We start from the raw sequence: 26,974 nt of genomic DNA, 5'->3' as shown, positions 1-26,974 counted from the left end.
GTGGGTTGTCATGGAAACCAAACAGAGAGGCATCCTGGGTGATTTCCCAGTATGTGGCCAATTTTAATGATCTGTCTCGCCTCTGCGCTCACAGCGGTTTGTGCCACAATGACGTCTAATAACTCCGGTTGTATTAATAGCCTGAGAGTTGATTTAACAGAGGGATTTTCCTGTTTCATTTTGTGAGAACCATTCCTGTAAAAAAAAAAAACAAAAAACGTCAGAGTCTGGGTAAGTACATGCAACGGCAAAAACGTGTTCTCCCATCCTCTTTGGTTTTTAGGTTTCACAGGATTGCGGTCAGAGTCGTGTTCTGAATTTTCCAGAGCGGCTTTGGAAAATCAGTTTGGTTGAGTGGAACTCAACTCCTGTCAATTATCCTCTGCAGCTGAAGCATCTTCATCTTAAGAATTTGGGTCATGCTGAGACTTTCAGTTCAACAGTTAATGTGACACGGTAGCAGTCGTTATTTTGGAACCCGCCTCTGACATCAGAACAGAAGAGAAATCAGTTGGTGTTTTGTTGTTGTTGGTTTCAGTCGCAGGTAAAACGTCAGTCACAAAGCACCCTGGGAATTCTACGCTGCTGTCTGAACAAAAGTGGGGCAACCATGAAACACTCACATACGTTTGAGGATCTAGATTACAAAACATCCTGTAGCTACTGAACCCGCCAACAGGGCGGGGCTTACTGTTTTCACAGCATATCTCAAAAACTAACTGAATAATTTTAACCATAAATTGCATTAGTTCAGTTCAAGCTTTTCTCATTTATAGTGGTGGTCAGACACGCCCAGGATTCCTATTAGACACGAATAGGTAGTCATATATCTGTTTCCAGCTTCTAATTTGATCTTGAGTGACCTTGAAGGTCACGCCCAGGTTGCTGTAATGAAGCAGAATGTGCTGATACGGCAGCGGGTTTTGCACTCATTAGTGCTCCTGTCTCGTTTATGTTACTACGATCTGGGACGCTTCAGTCATGGTAAAAATAAAGAAAACTTTTCAGCACATTTTCAGCTTGTTAAACCTGAAATAGGTTCATTATAGTAACTTTGTGTTTGACTGTAATAATTCAGCTGAATTATCTCTTCAGAGCTTATCGGCATCTCTCTGCCTCGTCTGCAGTGGAGTTAGTTGGACACACTCCTTCATATAGCTTTTCTGACCCGTGAATGACTTTAAATTGTAAAACTTGTGAGATATGGTGTGTGATGCTCCGGTTTCCTGTTTTGCTGCCACTCTGAGAACTGTAGTTACTATAAGAGGTTTTTCACTTTGAATCTTGTTTTGTATTATTTTTTTAACAGATTCTTCAATGTGAAATCGAAAACTTATTGCTATAAATATCAAATCTATCATTCTTTTCTAAAATTCTGGAAAAAGTGGTTTCACAGCAGCTCCAGGACCACCTCGCTGAGACTAATCTTTTTGAGCCATTACAGTCTGCTTTTAGAAAATATCACTCCACAGAGACGGCGCTCACTAAAGTAGTGAATGACCTTCTGCGAGCAATGGACTTGGGACACCACTATGGTTTTAGTGCTGTTAGGTCTTAGTGCTGCTTTTGATACCGTGGATCATCATATTTTGCTCAGTAGGCTGGAGAATCTTTTTGTGATTACTGGAAGTGCCCTTGTGTGGATGTCATACCTGTCCAGTCATTCTGTGTTTTGTGTAATATCACTACCTGTAACCTTAGTGACATGAAATTTGGGGTTCCACAGGGATCTGTTTTAGGCCCCCTGCTTTTTCTCCCTTTATGTAGTACCCCTTAGGCATATACTGCGGCATCTCATTATAAAATCTCTGGAGGACTGCCTTGTATCAGTGAGAGGCTGGATGTCTAGTAACTTCCTACTTTTAAACTCTGATAAGACTGAAATGATGGTTCTTGGTCCAGCAAGACATTTGCATCAATTTGACCAGCTCGCGCTCAGCCTGGGTTTGTCTGTCATACATCATACGGACAAAGTGCGGAACCTTGGGGTAATTTTTATCCCACGTTGTCCTTTGATCTCCATATTAGGGGCATTACGAGGACTGCTTTGTTCCATCTGCAAAATATAGCGACGATTCGTCCCATCCTGTCTATGGCTGTCGCTGAGACCCTGATTCATGTTTTTGTTTCTTCTAGATTGATTATTGTAATGTCCTATTTTCAGGGTTACTGCAGTCCAGCATTAGGGGTCTCCAGTTGCTTTAGAACGCTGATGCCAGACTTTTGACACGAAGCAGAAGGTTTGAACATATTACACCCATTCTGGCATCTTTGCACTGGCTTCCTGTCTCTGTAAGAGCAGATTTTAAGGTCTTGCTGTTAACTTATAAAATTGTTCATGGACTGGCACCTTCTTACCTGGCCGATTTGGTGAAATCCTACGTACCGTCCCGGGTTTTGCGGTTGTAGGATACGGCTACTGTGTGTTCCTAGGGTGAAAAAGAATTCAGTGGGTCAAAGAGCCTTCACTTATCGTGGCCCCGGTCTATGGAGTAGTCTCCCTGCGACCGTCAAGCAGTCAGAGTCTGTGGACATTTTTAAGTCGAGACTAAAAACGTATTTTTATTCCCTTTCTTATGAGTAGCTTTTATTTTTTTTATCTATTTTATTCTTTTGCTTGTAGCTTTTAATTGTGTATTTGAATCTTTTAATTTACTCACTCATTTTGATTTTGAACTGTTTTGTGTGAGGCGCATTGAGGCAACTTTTGAATTATTTGTATGTATTTGGTGGGGCCATAATATATACTATGACCTTGATATCTGACTTTGACCTTTTAAGGTCACCCAGATTCAAAGGTCATGTTAGTGTTTCATGGTACACATACAGTAGGTGCTTCTTTAACTAGTTCCTCAAAAGTAAACATTCTAAATTAGCTTTACCTGTCAAGGTGACCCAAGGTCAAAGCTTATGTGGCCCATAGATCATGATAGTCCTATATGACTTAATATTGCTTAATAGTAACTATGATTATATCTTTAACCAGTTCCTTGAAATATCTACACTGCAAAAAAAAAGTGGTGTCTAAAAACAAAATAAAAACACTAAATCTGAGGGAAATGATCTTGCTGCATGGACAGGTAATTTCACTTGATGTCTAGAAATAAGCATGTCGAGCACTTAAAATATGAAATTAACCCTTAAAACAAGATAAGTTATCAAACACTTCTCCTCAGATTGAGTGTTTTTTGCACTATATTCCAAATGTGTATTGAGCCATAATTCTACTCTTGGCTTGTGACCTCGACCTTTAACAGAGTTTTCCCAAAAATCAAATCGCCTTGGACGACCCTCAGTTATTGAACCAATTTTGGTCAAATTGGATCAAAATGTTTTTAATTATTTTTCGCAGACGCATGCACAACATCGAAACAGTGCCCCTGCATATCTGATCGCTCAAGTACAGAAGCTGAGAACGGCCATGTTTGCACCGTTATTTAAAACACACTTTTCTCTTGATGGGGCGTGTAGTATCAAAAGTGTTTATGTAGCACTCACCCAGGAGTTATATGGGATCCACCATCTGAGTATTAATTTTAACGTTGAGGATGTTAAATTTGGGATTTCAGACTTCTGCAGCCGGCTCGTTCTGCCACTGATGATGATGATGATGATGATGATGCATTACTGTCTGTTATTGTGGTTTGTTTATAAGAATTTATCATTTGGAACATTTTAAAGAGCTCTTTTCAAATTTTGCCAGTAAAAGTTAATTAGCAAACATTACCGGTTTTGTTTTGTTTTTTTGTAAGTGGAGGAAACGTTACGATGTGTTGAATAGTTTTCATAGTTCCTTAAACGCTGCCGTTGCTGGAAACAAAACGGCAAATAAGTGAAGCACTTTTGTTGGCTGACTTTGAAGCTGGAACTGGATCAACCGGCACGTTGTGTCCCAGACTCTGGGGGGGGGGGGGGGGGGGGGGGTGCGCCTGTGGGTGAGAGGTGCGCCTGTGGGTGAGAGGTGCGCCTGTGGGTGAGAGGCTGAGTGAGGGCTTTTGGTGTTGAAACCAAAGAGACAGAAACGTGTCTAAATGAAACTGTGTGAATTTGTGTTTATGCTCCGTCTGTGTGGCTGGTTGGAGGTTTACTGGATTCCTCAACTCAGCTGCTTTCGGAAAATGTTGTGCATGGCCCGATTCAAAACTAGGACGATTTTGTCCTGATAAGGAGGCGGAGTCAGGCGTCAGGCCTTAACATAAAATATGTACTTTTTCCAGCGTCTTGTCCATTTCAGAAAACCTAAACCCAAATCATCAACCATTACAGAGAAAGTACTTTGCAGTGTTCCTACACAACTGAGACATCAGCTTGGAGCCTTATTCCAAATCCAGAAGTGGGCAGTGCCATTCCAGAAGTGGCTGTCAGTTTTGAGAGCATAATATTTTGTACGTTCCCACATACATATCTGTATTGTAAATTGTTTGACTAATCCAAAAAATCCTTCAAATTATAAATATGTAATAATAGTAATTTGTACCTCGTGCTAACAAGAATTGGGTGACACGGTGCTAGCACACCATATGAAGATGTGCATGAAAATAATTCTGGTCTTCCAGGAGAGATGTTTGGAATTTTTTTGTTATATGTCACAAATAGGTAGTTTCTGTTTGGATTTGAAGTCACATAAGTGATGTTTTATAGTAAGAAAACCCATGTATGTGGGATTTAGGAGCGTATACGAGCAGTGTCGTCCAAATTGAGGCATACCCCGAACAAGACAACTCTGCAGTTCCTTGACTGGCTGCTTGAGCCTGGCAGGTTTCCATAGCAACTTGCATAAAAAAAGTCCTACGTTTGAGCAAAAATAAAAGATTTGCAGGAGGGATGTAACTCAATCCTCCATTACAGCATGTGCACCAGAGGAGACTCTCACTTGGATGTGAGCTGTTTGCTTTGTTTGAAGGAACCTTCCATGTTTTGCTTATGTCCCTGGAGATCCTATGATTTATTTAACAAGCTCATGGAATACTGGAGGACCATAAATGGGCATACTGATGGCACGCTTCTTTTCTTCTCTCAAACCCCGCTGCTACTATTTCACTTTGCACCGATGAGAAAGTTGATCGCCGCTGTTGTCAGAAGATGATATGATTTGGACCAGAGATGGAGTTTTGGTAGTGACTAACGAAACCAAGCAGGGACCAAATATTTTTCAGTAATGGTGCCTTTATAGACATGTTTGTTGTGTAAATGACAAAACCCTTCCTCTGTACAGTGAGTCAGTTTTAAACTGCATTAACATTAATGATGACGAGACACGAACGTTGTCGGAGGCGACAGGCAGGATCTGGATCTGCACACTCACCTTCCTTTGATTAAGTTGTGTATTATCAGGGGAGATGTATAGACATTTATTTCCTGCCAACATCACCAAGCGACTAACCTCTGAGCTTCAGGGTCACTTCACTAATCCTTTATTAAATCTCCAACAAATCCAAAGTTGCCAGGTGAGGAAGCGTGATGCCTTCTGTCTGATTTCTTTAGCTGGTTAAGGAAATCCATCCTTAAAGGTTCCACCTGGTCAAAGAATTCTTTGTTCTTACGAGCTCTCTAGGTCGAGACCTTTTTGTGTCACTTTGTTGTGTGGAGTTTATTCCTGCTACAAAGGACACTCGGGACTAGACGCGTTCCCAGTTCTCCTCAGTGACTGTAGCTTTAGATACTCATCATTGGAAAACTAGTTATGTAAGTGTTGACAGCGCTGGTGCTTTGTGTAGCAGAAACGCATCCTATCAGCCACCGTCAGCTATGCTTTCATTTCCAGTCACCCACCACTTAACGTATGTCATCCCAGCCTCCCCTGGGCTCAACTCTTTGAGGATTTATTCTCGTTTTACCAGAGAAAGAGTCTGCCTTCTTTCATACATCCACCATGTGTCCAAATAGCATAATTATTTATTCCTAATTTTCTAATTGTGAAACTTGAGAAACTTATTTGGACACATTCTTATCAGGTGCAACCAATGTATATATTTATTTTCTTGTTTTTGGTCATTTGAGATCCTGAGACCAGGGTTGGGAACCACTGGTTTGCTCCCATTTTGTATGAGATGAACTCAAAGATCTAAAACTTTTTCCACATACACAATATCACCATTTCCCTCAAATATTGTTCACAAACCAGTCTAAATCTGCGATAATGAGCACTTCTCCTTTGCTGAGATAATCCATCCCACCTCACAGGTGTGCCATATCAGGATGCTGATTAGACACCATGATTAGTGCACAGGTGTGCCTTAGACTGTGCACAATAAAAGGCCACTCTGAAAGGTGCAGTTTTGTTTTATTGGGGGGGGATACCAGTCAGTATCTGGTGTGACCATTTGCCTCATGCGGTGCAACGCATCTCCTTCGCATAGAGTTGATCAGGTTGTCAATTGTGGCCTGTGGAATGTTGGTCCACTCCTCTTCAATGGCTGTGCGAAGTTGCTGGATATTGGCAGGAACTGGTACACGCTGTCGTATACGCCAGTCCAGAGCATCTCAAACATGCTCAATGGGTGACATGTCCGGTGAGTATGCCGGCCATGCAAGAACTGGGATATTTTCAGCTTCCAAGAATTGTGTACAGATCCTTGCAACATGGGGCCGTGCATTATCCTGCTGCAACATGAGGTGATGTTCTTGGATGTATGGCACAACAATGGGTCTCAGGATCTCGTCACGGTATCTCTGTGCATTCAAAATGCCATCAATAAAATGCACCTGTGTTCTTCGTCCATAACAGATGCCTGCCCATACCATAACCCTACCGCCACCATGGGCCACTCGATCCACAACATTGACATCAGAAAACCGCTCACCCACACGACACCACACACGCTGTCTGCCATCTGCCCTGAACAGTGTGAACCGGGATTCATCCGTGAAGAGAACACCTCTCCAACGTGCCAAACGCCAGCGAATGTGAGCATTTGCCCACTCAAGTCGGTTACGACGACGAACTGGAGTCAGGTCGAGACCCCGATGAGGACGACGAGCATGCAGATGAGCTTCCCTGAGATGGTTTCTGACAGTTTGTGCAGAAATTCTTTGGTTATGCAGACCGATTGTTTCAGCAGCTGTCCGAGTGGCTGGTCTCAGACGATCTTGGAGGTGAACATGCTGGATGTGGAGGTCCTGGGCTGGTGTGGTTACACGTGGTCTGCGGTTGTGAGGCTGGTTGGATGTACTGCCAAATTCTCTGAAACGCCTTTGGAGACGGCTTATGGTAGAGAAATGAACATTCAATACACGAGCAACAGCTCTGGTTGACATTCCTGCTGTCAGCATGCCAATTGCACGCTCCCTCAAATCGTGCGACATCTGTGGCATTGTGCTGTGTGATAAAACTGCACCTTTCAGAGTGGCCTTTTATTGTGGGCAGTTTAAGGCACACCTGTGCACTAATCATGGTGTCTAATCAGCATCTTGGTATGGCACACCTGTGAGGTGGGATGGATTGTCTCAGCAAAGGAGAAGTGCTCACTATCACAGATTTAGACTGGTTTGTGAACAATATTTGAGGGAAATGGTGATATTGTGTATGTGGAAAAAGTTTTAGATCTTTGAGTTCATCTCATACAAAATGGGAGCAAAACCAAAAGTGTTGCGTTTATATTTTTGTTGCGTGTACATGTTTGAAAGTGCAACACTTCTGGGTCCATAGTCCTCATCATGCAGTACTCTACTGAATGCTGTGTTCTTGTACTATGTTGAGGATCTGTGTTCCTTCTCATGTCCTCATGTTTCTGGACAAGTTTCCCAACATTTTTTTGGTTTGAGTGTTAGCAGGATTAGGCAGAAACTGAAAACTTTTTTGCATGGGGTTAAATTTTGGTGCTGATCAGATGTAGCAGCCCAAGATGTACCTGCCTGCCCAGACTATAATCAACATTAACGTGGCCTCTCCTGTTTTGTACACTAGGTACATTCTGGGCTATACCCCAAGATAGTGTTTAGGCTAGGCTTTTTCCTTGCCCAAATTGTATCCTGTGGTATGAAATAGCTCAGGCTGATTTATGTAGTATGTATTGGTAAGGGGGGGCAATCTGGACTGATCGTGAGTGCAGATCTTGAATTTGATCCTTAATGTGGATCTTTGCATCTGATCCTTTTGACTGATTATCTCTTTGATCTGGTTTACAGGATAATCAATCGACAATCAGAATGTAGGTTCAGTGATCATGATTAAAAGGTCGGAGCATGATTAGGATCAAAGATCAGGATCAAAAGTAAGTTATTAGGATCGGTAAAATAGGGATCAAAAATCAGCATTGGGTTTAGAGTATCAGTCTTTAGTAATCCTGTGTTGTAAAGGTTAGGATCATGATCAAACAGTAATCTGAAACACATTTCAGGATTCCAGGTCAGCAGTTGGAAACAAACATGAACAATTTGGTTCAACTGTGAGTGTTTAGGATTCCATCATTGTCAATTTGTAGATGTACTTTGGTCCAGATCCAGATAATGATCCAGATCTAGTAGACAGAAATGTATTCTTAGCCAGGGATTGTTTGTCAAAGTGGACGAAGGAATAGGATTTGGGGATGAAATTAAGGGCACGTTAGGCCTTGGCAGGCGTATGCCTTCTACAGAGTACCATTGTAGCTTGAGTCCCCACAACGCCTGCACCCCCATCATTCCTGAAGCCTGTGCACGTCCCTCTGTGTGCATCATGCTAGGGGTTGTTTTTATTGGTTTGCATTCCTGTTTGAGCGTGTCAACCCCCACCGGCAATGGGACCAAACCTCAATAAGCAGTAACCTGATAGTTTGATCAGCTTCCCAAAGCTAATGGTAGCCAGAGAGTTGGGGTTTACCGTTTGTTCCTGGCAGCTCTGCCCTCCTTAACCAGAGTAGCTGGAAAGGGGTGCATGCATTATCCGGTCTTACTGTAAAACTACGGCTTCAGAGGGGTTGTAAAGTTTGAAGTGAGCATCTTGATGCACTCTCAAGTCCACTTAAGAGCAAGAGCCTTTCTTCATCACGCTTTAGATGCGAAGTTTGACTCACTTGCTGCGTGAGGGGCTTTATTGGCAAATGTGCCGCTGTTTGGACGAGTAGCAGGATGGCCATCTGGAGAGTTGGCAATAAAGCTTGTAGACGGTGGCACTGTGCCAGAGATGAACATGCCAACCTTCCAGTCTCTCAACACTTGATCAAATCTCTTGCCAATAACAGGCTGTCGTGATAAGGAACTAAACCCTGATTATGTTCAGCATCATGCACAGAATGTGGCTTTAATAGTCTAATGCAAGGGTTGCTATTCCCAGCATCAAAAATCTCACATTGCCTTATAATTCCTCCATAAACTCCAGCTTTATAGTTAAAAATAGTATTCAGAAGTAGACGGTGTGCTTGGTAAGTGTTGGCACATCGGCTCTGCAGGGTACAGGGTCCCTGGAGCTTTCACCACTTTCAGCTCTTTAATCAATGATACTATCATGGTTGATTTTTTTTTTTTTTTCTCCTCTCAATTTCAACTGGTATTGCAATAATTTTTACAGTAGTGACCATTGTTATATTAGTAATGTGAGTAATCACTTTGCTGTGATCAAGACTGTCCAAGTTTTCAATAACTTGGATCTATGGTGGCTGAAGTGTTGAACCTGTGGACAACTTCACTTTGCACTAACATTCAAGTTGTTGGGTCGTCAGGCTTTGAAATCAGGAGATGCTTGGGAAGTGTTTATGGAGTCATGATGTCATTGGACAGACATTTGGTGATCTTGGCAGGAGAATGAGGCCCTTTCTGGAATACTTTGGACACCATTGGTCAAAGTCTTTAGGGTCTTGGCACTTCCATCTTACTGTATGGTTGTGAGATTTGGACATTAACCACTTAAACAGATGACTGGATATTTTTTGGTGCTAAATCCTTGGGTCCTACTGGAATGTCCTTGTGTTAAACAAGCAGTTACTTCAGGAGATTTGGATGAGGATTATCACTCGCATAGTGAGGGAGCATTGGCTATGACGTCTGAAGTTTTGGCCATGTGGCCTGTTTCTCTGGGCAGGATCCAGCATGTAGGTGCTTCAGTGTTGAGGAGCCCAGGAGCTTGAAAAGGCAAAGGGCACACCCACACTTCACCTGACTACAGCAGATAGGTGGTTACCTTCCAGGGGTGGGGATGGATTATCTGCCTGGGTGGTTGCTATCTGGTACTGGAGACAGGGTAGTATCCCAGCTGGTCTACTCACATTTTATCCATTTTTTTTTTTTTTAAATGGACAGCAGTGCCATTTTGTCTACTTTTTGTCAATTACTAAGTTATGGAGCAGGTGGGGGTTCAGGTTACTGCCATAGAATTTAATCTTCTGTTATTTGGCATTTAATGTACTATAATTTTGTTTTTAAAGTTTTGTTTGAGTTTTTTCAAGGTGTATTTCAGTAAAATCTAGTATCTCAGCACTTTAAATAGTTGAATGTCTCTGTGTTGTCATTGTAATGTATTTCCTGATTTTAGTTTAGATTTTAATCCTTGGGTTTTATGTGATTTGTGTCCATTTGTAAATTGTTCTCTGCCCTGTGAAGCAATAATGTAATTCAACGCCTAAGACACATTTCCTTAATGGGACAATAAAGTTGACCTTGACCTAAAAAGGACAGTAGACACAATGGGAAGAAGGGTGACATTTAAGAGTTGTCAAACTGGGAGTTGGTCAACTGGTCATAACCCCACGGCAAGTTTTGTGATTTGGTGAATATGGCAAAATGTGGGGCATGTTTTGCAGACCGGACTTGTTACCATAATGTGATGATTGCACCCACGCCATTACTGTGTGTGTGTGTGTGTGTGTATATATATATATGTATATATATATGTATATATATATTCACACGAGAACACCACATATCCATTTTTCCATATTGACGGGAAAACGGTGGTTTAAGATTTCCTGGTGTCTTTGTTCCAACAATTTTTATAATCCACAAGTCGTCATGTGGTTACCGCTGATGGGAACAAAATTAGGCTTTCATGAAGACTGTGCCCATGATTTGTTTCCCCTTCCTGAAAAATTGTTGCCTCGTGGCGTGCATAGCGGTTGTATTTTGTCCACAGTTTGTATTTGCGAGTGGAGCTCGGTGGTTTTAATGAGGTTGTATGTTTGCGCTCCACAGCGTAGGTATGCGCTTATTAATGTAAATGATTCTCTTCCACATGCTTCCATCTATTTTGCTTCTGCCCCCTGTCGTTTAGGGCCATGATCTGTCATGTTTCTGCCTTCCCCCCCCTGCAGACTCGCACACACACCCGTGCACACATGCACACACAGCTGTCAGCGCTGACAGATGGGATTCCACTGTGTGTGTGTATTCTGCCTCCGGGAGCAAACCGCAGACACACAAAAGTGTGACGGGCTAATCTGTTGTAAATGATATCCATACCTTCAGCCTGCTGCACTGTGCGGCGGTTATTAGTGGCCGTCTCCTTTGTCTGTGTCATCTGCGTGCCCGTGGATGGTGTGTAGATGGATGAGTGAGAACATTTGCTTCATTCACTACAAACAACATTCAACTCCTCATTTCTTTCTTTTTGTTCCACAGATGATCTTGTGTAGATTTTAATGAGGCTCATCTCTCAAACTTTGTGTTTGTACATATGGTGCTTTGTTTGTTTTGTTTTTATTGATGAGTCCCAATTAAGTCGACTTCCTCGTCAGGCGATCCTCCATCAGTGGAGCAGATAACACCATGCTTTTATGGATCTTGAGTTTTTGTCATCTTCTTGCAGAGAACCTCCTCCATCACACCGCTCCCTTAGACGCCATTTGTTTCACACTTAAAACACACGCTTTCTCCAGGGAGACATGCGACCAAAATAACGAACTGCATTCCTGTAAACATTCCTTGTTCTCATCAAAATGTTTTTATTGTGTTTGGAGGATGAATCAGAAAACGCAGTGAGCTGCCAGTTCTGGTTTGCATGTGTCAGAGTGAAGACGAAACCGATGAATCTGTCAGTCGTCGTGATGTTCGAACAGGCGTGAAGACTCCTTGGTGTAGCACGATTCGGTCACACGTTGACATTTTTGTAACCGAGATCGCGTTTCATGTTTGATTAGAATGAAAGCCGTTTGAGTTACTTCAGAATGGAAAACAAAACACCAAGTGACATAAAATCTGCCGCAGAATGTTTTCTCTACCCACCGTTTGGAGTCCAAACTGAAAATTTCCCAAGACTTAGAAATTATATGTTAAATCGTGCAATAATTTGTTCATCTTTAAAAACTTTTTTTGGATTATTTACACTGAAATTTCAATTTCACTTCCTGTTCTGCACACAGAATAATATTTTTCTGTCCTATCTTGCATGAAATGAAGGTTTATTAAATGTATCCCTCATTCTGAGTCGTCGCTGGCTGAGGCTGAATATCTTCCTCGTTTTTTGTTTTAGATTTCACTTCACATTTTCTGACACACATTAGCCACATCGGAATGAATTTAGAGCGAATCTGCTTTTAAGGCAAAAAGCAGCAGCTCTTCACTCACAGTTTTTGGCTGCAGCTCTCAGTGCTCCATCTTTAATGCGCTTGTCCCCTTTTTTTAATCATTTAAGTTATAAAACAGATTTTCTTCGGCACCGTTAGAAATTTGTTCCTTTGCATCCAAATAAAGGAATCACAACTTAGATTTTTGACCTATCTGCTTGAAAATACCGCTGGGTGATTCTATGACACACTTTCTGTGGGTGGGTTTATGACCCTGAAACGACAGGCTGGGCAACTTGGTCACCATCATGGAGCCAAACAAACGTGGTAGATTTTCAAATGTGTATGAAAGTATCAAAAATAAAAGTAAAACTGAACCAGAAAGAATGTGACAGACACAACTAATAAACACTGAGGCCAAGCCAGCCACCTTTACATTTTTCTTGTTGGCCTACTCTTGTACTGATGCTACGGAAACCCTCGAAAATGATTACCAGCTATAAAGTTAACTGTAATCTTGCAAGTTACCACAGAAATAAAGATATTTTAAAACTCCATTTCCTTTGGTTGCACAGGAGCAGCAGCTCTAGTAATTGCACACTTACCCAACAGAAGAACCTTATTTCCACCGCTTGTGTCCAGAATCTTTTTCTTTTGGTTATTGTCCAAAGTTCATGTCCACAGTTGAGGATAGGAGCCTAAATTGGCCAGTAAATCAAGAGTCTCACCTCCAGTCCGCAGGCCCAATTTGTCTGCTGATTGCAAGCGCTGTCTCGTGAAGAAGACTCCAGAATATTTGAACTCCTCTAGTTGGGACTGTAACTATCCCCTGACCCAGAGGGGACCATCCACCCTTTTTCTGACCCAAGATCATGGCCTCAGATTTGGAGATTCTGATCCTCATCCAAGTCACTTCACACTCTGCCTCAAACTTGCTCAGTGCACATTGGTTACTGTCTGGTGAAGCCAACAGAACTACATCATCTGCAAAAAGTGGAGATCTACTTCTGAGGTCACCAGACTCAACACCCTGCCGTCCCTGATTGTGCCTCGAAATCCTTTTCATGGTTAAAATGGGCCAGGTATGTTGGAATGCCGAAAATGTGAGCACAACTCCTACTTTGGTCATGTAGACACCAGATCATGTTGCAGTGGACCCAATATCCCATACTTCCATAGCACCCCCACAGGACACCTCAGGGGCCCAGTTGCACACATTTTTCCAAATCTGTAAGATGTATATAGACTGGTTGGTCCTACTCCCAAGCCCCTTCTCATATCCATGAGGGGATAAAGAGCTGGGAAGTGAGGAACTCGTAAAAGAATAAGAACATGAAACAGACCATTGGAAGGCTAAAGTGTTGCAGTGTAAACTTATTAACTCTCTCCTCTTGATGGTTTTGCCTCTTTTATTTATTTATTTTGCTCTTTATTCTTTTTGCTGCAGAACATGCAGTACATTTCTTTGATGTGATGACAGAATCTCTGGCTGGCTGCATCCTTGGTCCTCATTAGAGCATTGCATAAGCTCTGAGGGACATGCGCGGGATTGACAACAGATATGTTTTTATTTCTGTGAACATACAGCACACGTGGCCAGGTGCAGGAAGAAAAGACCCAGATGGTGACCAATTATAAAATGCTGAGAGTTCAAATGAGAACAAAGGAGCTCGTCACAGGGAAAAAAAAAAATGTTCTCCAGAGAGACACTGTTAACCCACCCCCTTTGTCTTTTGGGAGAACCAGGGTGCAGAAATAATTGGAAACGCTCGAGGAGCACGGAGTCCAAAAACAGTCACATCTCAAGTGCGAATCAGATATGAGGACATTGAGAGGAGGTTGAGGAGGAACCAAGCGCAGGAGCAGTTAATGGTTTTATTAAAATTTCTCAGTGGCTCGTTTATTGTTTCAGCTGCTAAAGCAGTTTTGGAGCTATGAAGGGGAAAAAGATCGAGATGTGCCGCAAGTGCACAAAGAGACACAAATGACAACTCAAGGAATGTTGGAATCAAACCAAAATTAAAGTGAATAGTTCTTTTTGTGTTGTCCATTTGCTCTTTATTTGTTTATTTTCTGGAATATTTGTGGATATTCTGGTTTTGTTTTTTTACAGTTCACCATATAAACCTCACGCATGCCTCCACTGTTCCTTTATTTGGGCTCCTGCTGTGATTTATAGACAGCAGATGACATGAGATTTCCCTCATCGCTCTTGTTAGCATCACAGTCTCTGGTTCTCTCTGCACCGAAGCTCATTTTGTGCATCGTTCTGCTTGTCGACACGAGGCGTAGCTCAGCCTGTAAATTCTGTTGGTTTGAATCCTTGGCTGAGTGCCCATGTGGTTTGTGCATGGGTGCACTGGGGCAGAGGGAGAAAATGTTCTGGGTTTTTTTTTTCAGTTCTGTTCTGTTTGATGCTCTGTCACAATTCACCTTAGTTTTTAGCCTCCACACACGTTTTATGAACCTAAAAGCATTTTGTCACTTAATTCAACCCCCTGCCACCTGCCTCATTTTGGCTTGTCAGTATCTCACAAATAAAAAGTGGAATTTCCCATCAATGGGATATACAGGCTTAGAAGGGGTTAAAATATTCACTATATCAGATGTTTGGCTTGAATGCTCACAAATCAGAATGTGGTTCCATTGATTTGTAATGAGCCGGGGGGGTGACAACCCAGAGTGAAAAAAGGGAAAACCCCAGATTTGGCTCTGGACTGGAATAGATGAGAGGAATAATTGAGAGAGTGACCTAGATAAATTTATAAATGTTTTGATAATTTTGATGTTTTGATATTGCGTGACATGGATGAATTATGAATGATTGTTTTAAATGCTCTGATATGGCACAGTATTTTAGTGACGAATGACATATGAATGAATTTAGTATTACATATTTTATGAACTTAGTATTACATAATTTGTAGGTGTTGTTTGTGTTGTATTTAATAGCCCTATGTGTATCCCCCTGACCCTCAAGGACTACAGATGGAAATTAACTGTTGCAGCTATAATCTGGTACAAACATCTCTGCTCAATGAGCATAATGTAATTGTATGCTGTCCTTGCACAAATAAATGAAATGAATGAATAAACTTTTCTGCATACCTAAAGTGGGATGTGATCTTGTTATAACTGGGTTTGTTTATGATTCTAGCTTTAACGTCAGGTCCGTTAGGGTTAGTGAAGCCATAAATATGAAAATGATCAAGGGTTTTGCTAATCTCATCAAACAGACATGCAGGTCATGAAGTCAACTTGGGATAAGGTAAAGACAAATGAAATGTTGAAAATGTGCAAAAGAAAATAGGAATAGAACACATTAAGTAGGATAAAGTACTAAATAGTTGGGTTACACCCAAACATCACATATTACAATTTATGCATGCATTTATATAAAATTGTACATAAGCAGAATTAAGCATGTAAATATACCTATCGTGATACGTGTTGAGTATCGGACACCCAACGATACATATTGCATCAGGTTTTGAGAAACAATACGGAGCCTTCATTCTACATGTCCAGGTTGGACAAAAATGCTCACCACAGATCTGCTTGTGTTTGGTTGATGTCTAACATGAGCAGAGTGTTTTCCTCCACAACCACGTGAGGAGGCAACACTGCCCTACTCGTAATCAGTAGCTTGAGGTACTGCAGCTGTGATGTGTGGAATGCTGTGCAGTGTTTTTGTGGGGTAGTTGCACAGGGATCTGTTGAGCTTCTTTGACGATTCAAACGTGCTCTTGAGTTTGTCCAGAGTGATAGCCCCCAGACACAAACAGACATAATGAATTTTCCTGATAGTCAGACCAGTGTGCGAACAAAAATAGATACTTGCTGATATAAATTCACTTATAAATAGTATTCCTCCCCAAGATCCATAAAGTGATGGTCTAGTGGTTAAAGCATTGGGCTTGAGACCAAAGGGTCTTCAGTTCAATCCCAGCCTGACCGGAAAATCACTAAGGGCCCTTGGGCAAGTTCCTTAATCCCTTAGTTGCTCCCAGCGTGTAATGAGTACCCTCACATCGGGGTGAATGTGAGGCATTATGTGAGTGTCTGATGCAGATGGAAAAGCTCTATATAAATGTAGTCCATTTGAGCTCTTGGTCTGTAGCTCAACATGAATGTGAGTGTAAGCACGGGAGCAGTGGCTGAGTTGTAAACCAGATAAAAGCTTCCCCAAAGATGTCGGGAGTTTTCTCTAGGCCAGTCATTTATCAAATTTATCAGAATTCCAAAGAAACCAACAAAAAGTGGGACCAAAATGAGACCCAGCTCACAATTTTATGATGTTTGGGACATGCTTTTTATTTGGTTGATAAATCTCATGCCCCTACTGGCGATGCACTAGTTAGAGTAGTACCACTGGATGATGAGGTATGAGGGGTGATTGAGATGTTTTGAGCCTGACCCAGAAAAAGTAGGGTGTGGTTGTCCATCTTAAGCATTCTGAGAACCACACCCTAATTTTACTGGGTCAGGCTCAAAACCTCTCAATCGGCCCTTGTAGGGTAGCTGGTTTCTAATCTTTGCCATCTTTACCTCCCCTGCTTCTACCCGTTGGTTGTCCCATTTGCTGCTGGGTGAGCTTGGCTTTAGGTGCCAGTCTAGGCCGACACTTAAAGCAGCATCGTTCTGCATGGAAGGTGGCACCCTGAAATATAAGAACATCTATTCCAGTCCAGAGACAAGTTTTTTATGTGGTTTTATGAATGTTACATCAAGGATGTTTTTAATTAAATTTGCAAATTATCCATCAGACACAGGTGCATGCATGTCCTCCTTAATGGAGATTTTGGAAAAAATGAGCTGACTGTTCTAAATAAATAAATAATAGTGATATACTGCATTTTGTTTTTGGTGCCATGTGCCCTGAGAAATTAAATCATCAACATGGGGAATTTAGCCTGATTTCACCTGCTACTGATAAACGCTCAGAAACATGAAGCTGTGTGGAACGTGGACTTTGATGACATCATGTAGGGTAATGCCCCTCAAGGGCGTCTGTTGAACTGAATGGGAAAAGCTGAATTTTATAGTGTTTTTTATGGACTTGGACGCTGAATACGGCAGTATGGTTAAAATGTGTATTTTAGGAGGATGTACAGTAGTGTTCAGAATAACAGTAGTGCTATGTGACTAGAAAGATTAATCCAGGTTTTGAGTATATTTCTTATTGTTACATGGGAAACAAGGTACCAGTAGATTCAGTAGATTCTCACAAATCCAACAAGACCAAGCCTTCATGATATGCACACTCTTAAGGCTATGAAATTGGGCTATTAGTAAAAAAAAATAGTAAAGGGGGTGTTCACAGTAATAGTAGTGTGGCATTCAGTCAGTGAGTTTGTCAGTTTTGTGGAACAAACAGGTGTGAATCAGGTGTCCCCTATGTAAGGATGAAGCCAGCACCCGTTGAACATGCTTTTCTCTTTGAAAGCCTGAGGAAAATGGGACGTTCAAGACATTGTTCAGGAGAACAGCGTAGTTTGATTAAAAAGTTGGAGAGGGGAAAACTTATACGCAGGTGCAAAAAATTATAGGCTGTTCATCTACAATGATCTCCAATGCTTTAAAATGGACAAAAAAAAAAAAAACAGACGTGTGGAAGAAAACAGAAAACAACCATCAAAATGGATAGAAGAATAACCAGAATGGCAAAGGCTCACCCATTGATCAGCTCCAGGATGATCAAAGACAGTCTGGAGTTACCTGTAAGTGCTGTGACAGTTAGATGACGCCTGTGTGAAGCTAATTTATTTGCAAGAATCCCCCGCAAAGTCCCTCTGTTAAATAAAAAACGTGCAGAAGAGGTTACAATTTGCCAAAGAACACATCAACTGGCCTAAAGAGAAATAGAGGAATATTTTGTGGACTGATGAGAGTAAAATTGTTCTTTTTGGGTCCAAGGGCCGCAGACAGTTTGTGAGACGACCCCAAAACTATGAATTCAAGCCACAGTTCACAGTGAAGACAGTGAAGCGTGGTGGTGCAAGCATCATGATATGGGCATGTTTCTCCTACTATGGTGTTGGGCCTATATATCACATACCAGGTATCATGGATCAGTTTGGATATGTCAAAATACTTGAAGAGGTCATGTTGCTGAAGAGGACATGCCCTTGAAATGGGTGTTTCAACAAGACAATGACCCCAAGCACACTAGTAAACGAGCAAAATCTTGGTTCCAGACCAACAAATTTAATGCCTCGTAGATGTGAAGAAATCATGAAAAACTGTGGTTATACAACTAAATACTAGTTTAGTGATTCACAGGATTGCTAAAAAAGCAGTTTGAACATAATAGTTTTGAGTTTGTAGCGTCAACAGCAGATGCTACTATTACTGTGAACACCCCCTTTTCTACTTTTTTTTACTAATAGCCCAATTTCATAGCCTTAAGAGTGTGCATATCATGAATGCTTGGTCTTGTTGGATTTGTGAGAATCTACTGAATCTACTGGTACCTTGTTTCCCATATAACAATAAGAAATATACTCAAAACCTGGATTAATCTTTTTAGTCACATAGCACTACTACTATTCTGAACACTACTGTAGTCACATGGTTAGTGATGTTTATTAGGTGGACAGGTTTTCCAAAGATATTTTGTGGAGGAAAGTGGAAGGTTTTTTATTTTTATTTATTTATATTTGTTTTGCGTATCTCTTGGACAGACTGCAGAAGTGAAGCCCAGCACAGTGTGAGAATGGTCTGATCTAACCACAGATTCTGTTCTTTTCATTAGTGTGTACAGGTGGAGTGACTTTCAGACAGGTAACAGTCAGTGCCTGGCGTTACCTCATGATTATGGAAAAAAAAAGGGCTGTCAATCTGTTGTGCATTTTTCAGATGCACTGTAGTTTATTTTACTTTTATCAGTTTTATCAGGACTCGCACAAGTTGAAGAGTTGGAAGTGATGATTTATGATCTGGTATATAATTTTTTTTTAAAGATAGTGTTGACTGGAGTGAGATACGCCCTTTAAATGCACAGCGATGAATGATGGATCAAGAACCAGTTTTAGTGAAGCCTCTGAGCCTTCTTTTTTTATCTCCAGGCTCCCTGTGACATTTTGCTCTTCATATGACAGAACTATGAGCATTGCCTGACGTTTGATCCCGTTTTATGACTTCCTGTCTCAGGGCTAGGGAGAGCTGCTGCCCATTTCCTGTTCAGCTCATCCAAACCACATAAACTTAACTTTCTGGGGAAGAAATCGAACAATCCTTTTATCAGTTTTTTTTTTTTTCCAAGTAAATATCAGACTCCCTCCCGTTCTTATAAATCGGATGTTATTTGTAGGAGCAACATCACAGACAAATTTTCTGCAGAAAAATGCAGCAGCCACCCTAAAAACATTCATTGCCACAGATGAAGCTGAGCAGTTTGCGCACATGTGCAGTAATGAGTTAAAGCGATGAAAATATGAGATGGTAGGAGACTGTAGATGTGAGTATTTCTTTGTTTTGCACTCTATTGGCTATTTTTTGTTTTTTGGGATTCTAGAATTTGTGACTTAATGTCACAGTGTCGGGCTTCTCTAACACCACAAATTAGACAAATGATGATGTAATTGTTTTAATCTGGAGGGAATGTTTCCAAGTTCCTCTTAGAACACTGTGTGCAGATGGGGGGGTTTATGTTTGATTCCAGGTCAGGACAAAGTACAACAGCAAAATGTGACTGCCACCCAAAAATGAGTGAGGGTGAGGATTTGTTTTCCAGAAGCTTCTGGTCCATATTTATTGTATGAACTGAGTTATATCATTATGCATGTGTTTAAGTTAGAGGTCATGTCTCCATTAATACAAGTGTCACGCTCACGGTACGGCTGCGTTACATCGTTGTCTTCATTGTGGTGTCCATGTTAACACATGGATCCTTGCAGACTGGTAGCATCAGAGAGGGCTCTCATATGCGTCTGTTGCGTCACGTGGCCTGTGCTCCCGTAGACAATAGACCCAGGTCCTGTTTTTCATGCTAAAACAACAGATTGATTTTCAGACAGGCATTGTGACATCATACCGGCAACGTTAAATAATTAACACCTTTAACTGAAGTTTGATTGATTGGAAAAGAACTCACCGCCAACAAAAACGGAAATTTTTTTGATCAAGTTCAGTCATTGGAAAAAAATTGCATAACTTCTTTCCGGTGACAAGAACTCAGTTTCTCCTCTTTTCGAACGCTCCTCATCTAAGTCTACATCTCTGTGACTCACATCTGGATTTTAAGTCATCTGAAAGGACAAAGGTGGTGGTGAGTCTACACGTGCTATTTATATATTTTTTAAGTTTATAATAAATAAATCATGTGATGTATGCTCTCGTACACACACACACACACACACACACACACACAAGCCAAAACTGAATATGCACTGTAAAACAGTCACAGGAAATGGAAAGTCTCGAATAAAACTCAGTTTGAAAAGATAAATGATGGGAAACGACTGATCAGTGATGTCATAAATGCAGCTGAAATGCTGCCTGGTGTACATGCACACGCGCGCGAGTGTTGCGTGTAACAAGCGTGTCTGAAATGATGCAGCCGTGCCGTGTGCAGTGTTTTCTAGGCATAAGGCAACATAATGTTTTGGCTTTGCCTCATTTTTTTTTTCTTTTTTCTCCTTTTCTTCCTTCTGCTTCCTCTTGCCCTCCTCTGCCTTCTTCTCCTTTTCCTTTTTTCTTCTTCTCCTCCTCCTCCATTGTTATTTTTCTGGCTCTGGTCTTTTTGCAGCTATGCCAAAATGCCGTATTTTTTTTTTTATTTCAGGTGAGACTCATCCTTTTCTCTGTGTCATTACTTTTTGAGTGATCCTCCAGGTGAAGGTGATTACACTGTTTTTTAGGTGGAAGCACATGTTTTTTAGTTTGTTTTTTTTTTTTGTTTGTTTTTCTGCTTTTGGGTCACATTGGGACTTGTTAAAGTTTTTATGGTGGGTGCTGTGCCTCATACAGTTCCAGTTCTACACAGAGAAACGTGTGCAGGTCCTGGTGTTCCTAAGTGGTCTCCCAGCCTAATCAGGATCTACTCGAGGTGACTCCTGACCTCTGACCTCTCAGGTGATCACAGAGCGGCACGGCTGTGGGGCTGATTAGTGGAAATAGTAATCAGATTTAAAAAGTCTCAGCTAACTTGTTAACCTGTGAATCATTTTCTGCTCCGCACTATGAGCTGAACTCTGAGGAGCTTTTGTCTGTTCCTCTCTGGAGTTCTTTGTGTTATTCAGATGACGGTTGCTCTCTGTGCGTTGTGTTGTGTTGCCTGGTGCAGCTTGTTGTGTAAGCGGTGTGTCCGATCCATGGACGATATGAAACGTGTTGGTCTGACGGGGGCACTGCGTTACCTATTCCCTCTGCTGGGCCTCCTTTCCAAAGAGCTGAGTGGGTGTTTATGACAGAATGCATGCCAAATGGGGACTTAGAGGTTGTTTGAATGATGTAATGTGTGTTGTATATTATCCGGGAGATGATTGTGTACTGTCCGTTTATCCTGTAGCAGCGGAACAACGGCTTCATTTCATTACTGAGAGGTTTTATTTTTTCCTTCCATGACCTGAAGAAGGCAGGTCAGCTTTAGCCGGAAGCCACCAGGTATCCTGTTATTGGCTGGTTGATATTGATCGTTAATGGGAAACACAATTATCTTTTTCCTAATCGCTCTTCTATAACTGAATTGGAAAGAAAAATGGAAAAAAAATCAGAAGTGCGTCAGTGGAAAAGAGGCAAGAAGGACCTCTTTAGGGGCTTGAGGTGATGTGCTACACCTGCTAACTGTCAGAACGACCCAGTCGCCAAGATATTTGGTTGGTGGCGTCACTGACCCATTGATTTTCTGTTTGCAGTTTGATGGTGTTTTCGGCTGCAAATGAGGTTTTGAGTTCATGCTGACAGATTGTTGTAACTGGTTACTGGCTGAAGGGACGTGGATTGGGATGGTGTCAGTGCACTGAACTAGCTAACAGAAGAACTGAGCCAGGACTAATATAAAGTGGATTGTTTTAACTTTCAGTGACCTTTTGCGGGGTCTCAACTGTCATGAATAAAATGTGTCGACTCGGTTCCGTTTTGTGTTTATTATAATTTTAGAAGGAATTCCTTGTAATATTATTTTTCATGATTTCTTTAATTAATACAGGTAAATTTTTGTTTAATGAAGTTAAGCTGTGAAAGAAAGTAATTCCAAGGCTTTGGGAAAGACTTATCTATGTATCCTCTACAATGCAGCGAGTGAGTGAATAAATAGATAAATTAAAATCTGGTGAACTTTGATGCACCACATGAATCAAAACTGCAACTTTGTTTTGCCTGTGTAATATCCCACCTGCTGAATGGTTAGTGGATGCTGGATTGATGGTGGATTAGAAGCAGATGTGGCTGTCAGTGACACAGATGAACCCTATTTCTGCACAGAAATGTACTAAATCAGTGGTAATCCATTACTTTTTGGTTGTTTCACAGAGGTTACTTTGTGAAACTCCAATAAGGCATTGGCAAGCACACACAACCTCGTGGAAAGGATTTTGTATGAATTTACCTGCAAATGAGTCAGGCGATGTACGGAGTGAATGAAGTCTGTGAGAGAGACCATTTCTGCACAGATAAGCCAAAATTTGCCATCTTAGAGAAGTAACCTGTTATTTTCTGATTGTTCAACAGGAGTTACATTCTGAAACTCATAGTGATACGCAAACAAAACCCTGTGGAAAGGATTTTATATGAATGCAGCCTAAGTAGACATTTTTACCTTCTCTCTGTCTCTGAAAATATATATGGTTGTGGATTTATATGTAGCTTAAAATGTGCTTGATTGTTCATTACAAAGCTCGAGGTCTAGTGGCCACCAAAGACTCCACTGCTTGTTCATGTAGCACATTTAAAACCTCAACCATTTGCCAAAGTGTTGTGCAGTTGAATAGTGAAATGAATAGTGCAAAACAGAACAGATGAATAGAAAGACAATGGAAACATTAAATAGCACAAGAAGCAGGGAGGATGGAATAAAGAGGCTTTGAAACAGGGTTTGAAAGTCAGAGTCCACGATGGGTTTTATGATCTTTGTCCTGCCTTCCAGCTTGCAGCAATTTAAACGAGCTGACGGCGTCTGAAGATGGCCATTTGAGCCTGGTGTTCAAAAAGATACTTTCTTCATCACATGTCCATTTCTCCACTTACAAAAAGTAACTTTTAAACCGTTATTGTTGAAATCCAACAGAAGACTGGCAGTTTGGCTCATGTATCCAGTTTTATTTCCATCCTCTTGTCTTTGAAACATTTCTGCTTGGACAGGTTTTAACTCGGTACTTTATGCCGTTACATGAAGTTGCATAATGCTGTTCTTTACTGTATGTCATCGCCGATGTCCTCTCTTTGTTTCTTCTCGCCTTTCAGCTGGCTGCGTCCAGTCAGCCTTAGTTTTACTCCCTGCACTGAATTATTCACGCAGGACAGCAGCGTCCTGAGAGGCTGCACTCTCTTCAGCTCATGAACTGGGTCACGCTGTTCAGACATAACATTGGTTTGTCCCAATCAAGCAGACAGGGTGACATGAAGGCATCCTACAACCTTTAGTAGAGGGCAGGACGAGGAAATAAATCACACCCAGCTCCAGTTTGCATCACAGACTATGGTGGAAAGGACCTCGGTACAAGTGCTGCAGTTCTTGCATGCGCTGACATCCACCACCTCACGAACCCGCCCTGGTTCCTGGTGTCTACTGCCCAGACAGACCAATAGTCTTTTCCCATCTTCTTGAAGGTAGCCGTCTATCTGCTGCAGGCGGTCGATGCGTGGGCGCCTCTTCTGCCTTTGCCAGTTGTTGGGCCTACAGTAATGTGACCTCTGCACACTGGATCACACTCAGGGAAAAACACCACATAGTGATGTTGTTGAAGCTGATATTTCCTCACAATGAAAGTGGTGTATTTCATGCAATTCTAACTGCTCAGTCATTCCAGTAGTACACAAGAACTTTCTGACCTGGTACCAAAGACTTCCACTTGTCTTTGGTCAGTGGTTAGCATGCAGGATTTCCAGTTATACAGTAAGGCAGGAAGCAGCAGGACCCTAGAGGCTTCCACCTTTGTCCTCCTGCAAAGATATTAGCATCACCAAACACCCCATGAATCCATAAACTCATCTCAGATGTCTCTCAGCCTCAAAGGCTGCGCTCTCAGAGATACAAACATCACTGCCAAAGGAAAGAATAAGCAGCAGACAGAAACGATGGCGAAACCTGTTCTGTCAAAAAATATAAACATTAATTTTATTTTAATATATTTGTTAATGTTATGGTTTACATTTGCCAATGACCTATTTTCCTTAAATATAAGATGACCCCCCTTTTTAAAATATTTTTGGAAAAACCTTTTACAAAAAAAAAAAAAAAATTCCGAAGCCCAATTCTCATTTATTTTAATGAAAAAAATGCTTGAAATTAATAATAATAAAAGCACATTTTATGGTGTATCCCTAATTTCTTTTTTCAGCCATGCACTTTCACACTAGTAGGCTGTGTCTTTATCAGACCATCTTTTTTGGCTTGGCACCTTCTAGCATTACACTCTGTCACACCATTATTTCCTGGCTACTTGAGAGTTGTTTGACTGCTACATTTATCAGCATGTGCTAAAAGTTTGAGCAAAAAAATACTTTCAAGTTTAATAAAAAAAAAAAGAAAGGTTTAATTAAAAAATAAAAGGTTAAACTCAGAATTACTACTCATCAATTGCAAAATCATACTGATATGCCCGCATTTACTCATGAACCTGGTCTAACCATTTACAATAAAATATTCAGTTATAAGACCACAGTGCAGTCTATTGTGAATAATGATGATGGAACCTTTGCTGTGCAAATGCCAATATTCTCATTTTCATGGTTCTGACCATGGTCCCATAATTGCTGGTGATCTAAGGTTTATCAAGAATTCAATATTGGAGAACTCAATTTTAGAGAATCCAGAACTGTCAACTGTTGTCAATGTGTCATGCCAATCAAGCTTTCAATTGATTTGAATTGCTTTGTTTCCACTGTTGTCAAAAATTTAGGAATACAGGATGCTAATCTTATTCCCTGAAAAATAAAAAATAAAAAATTGAGGGTTGTTGGCGATCAAGTGGAAAAAAAAAATTCAAGGCATAAACTTAACCAAAACAACTTCTATGCTGAAAGATGCAGAACTTCATAACAAATGTGCCATTGTCCCAGTAGACAAAGTGTCCAACAACATACCTTTGGTGTGTAAATTTTTCTGTGTTCAATGCCTACTGCCCAAAGTACATAACACAGGATCCCCATCAGATACTTGCAAACTGTCTTTGATCCTACTCGTATGATCAAAAACATCACATTTTTGTGAGGTTTGGTCTGAAAGTTAATGAAAAAGAACATAAGCTCTTAATCATGTACTGGATGCCTAAACATCACAAAAACCCCATTGGCACGTGGTTTATAGTTACTTCAAACTCTTGTAGCATGAAACCACTAAGTAGAGCTGTTTCAAACCCTTTTAACCCTCTGGGGGTCCAAGGGCATTTTCTCAATTTTACCATACTTTCACTAATTCCCCTTAAGATACTTTCTTTTAATATAATGCCCATGTGTTGCACATCAATATGTTCAGAGGAATCTCAGCTTTCTGAATTTGAGACACATTTGCCTGTAACACTATGTAAAAAATATAAATTGGCTTTAAAGATTAATATATCCATCCTTTGTGAAATGTGTTCTTAGAAATGCTTTGTGAATATACATTTTTATGTATAACATTTATATATTTACACTCTGTCCAAATGCTTTCATAGAAATTCAATGGGACAGGTCATTTCAGTCCTGTGGGACATGCTGTTTAAGTCTAGACCCTGAATATAAGCCTGTAAGTTTTTCCAGATGTATTTCCAAGAAAAAAAAAAAATCTATGCGGAACAATTTGGTAAATATAAAAGTGTAGCCCTTGAGTATAAAATGATTACATATTTTTCAGATGTATTTCCAAGAAAAGAAAAGTCTTATATTTGGAACAGTGCTGTAAATAACATTGGATGACCTTTATGTTCTTGAAGTCTCTTGATTAAGCAATGAGGTTGAATCAGATAGGTAGACAGTGATGGCCTATTTATTTTTCTCTGATGAAATACCTCAGTAAAAATAAATTGAGTATTGAGAGGAGGATATTAAAAACATAATACATACAGCAATCAGTTTCAACAAACTATGGAGGTATGTATGTAAAGTGATCCGGGCGATGTGCAGAGAAGGTTGCATTGTGTCCAGAGTGTGACGTCAGTGTTTGGATGATGGTTTGTGGTGCAGAACCTGCAGTGTTGCTGCTCCTCTGTTGGCTCTTGCATCATTTTGCTGTTCGCCCTCTTTGTGTACTTTGATTTCTCTCTATGTGTATCCCTGCATCCCAAAACTGTTTAGAGCCTGTTGGTTTCTGTGGATGGTTTAACTGTTGATTAAGGCGTTAGTTTGAATATTTTTAAACATTATATTCTCTAAAGCTGCTTTCCTTTTATTTCTGATCTTTGAGAACGTACGCATCCCGA

General features: G+C 40.9%; 1 protein-coding gene across 4 annotated transcripts in view; it reads left to right on the top strand.

The window, feature by feature from the left end:
* abr (ABR activator of RhoGEF and GTPase) overlaps positions 1 to 26,974 on the top strand; it is a 219,808-nt gene that overhangs the window by 154,477 nt on the left and 38,357 nt on the right. The gene's annotated exons all lie outside the window — the stretch shown is intronic.

The sequence above is a fragment of the Thalassophryne amazonica genome, chromosome 9, assembly GCF_902500255.1.
Source record: "Thalassophryne amazonica chromosome 9, fThaAma1.1, whole genome shotgun sequence".
NCBI classification, from domain to species: Eukaryota; Metazoa; Chordata; class Actinopteri; order Batrachoidiformes; family Batrachoididae; genus Thalassophryne; species Thalassophryne amazonica.
The sequence above is the reverse complement of the archived record's forward strand: the minus strand, read 5'-3'. Positions and strand labels throughout refer to the sequence as shown.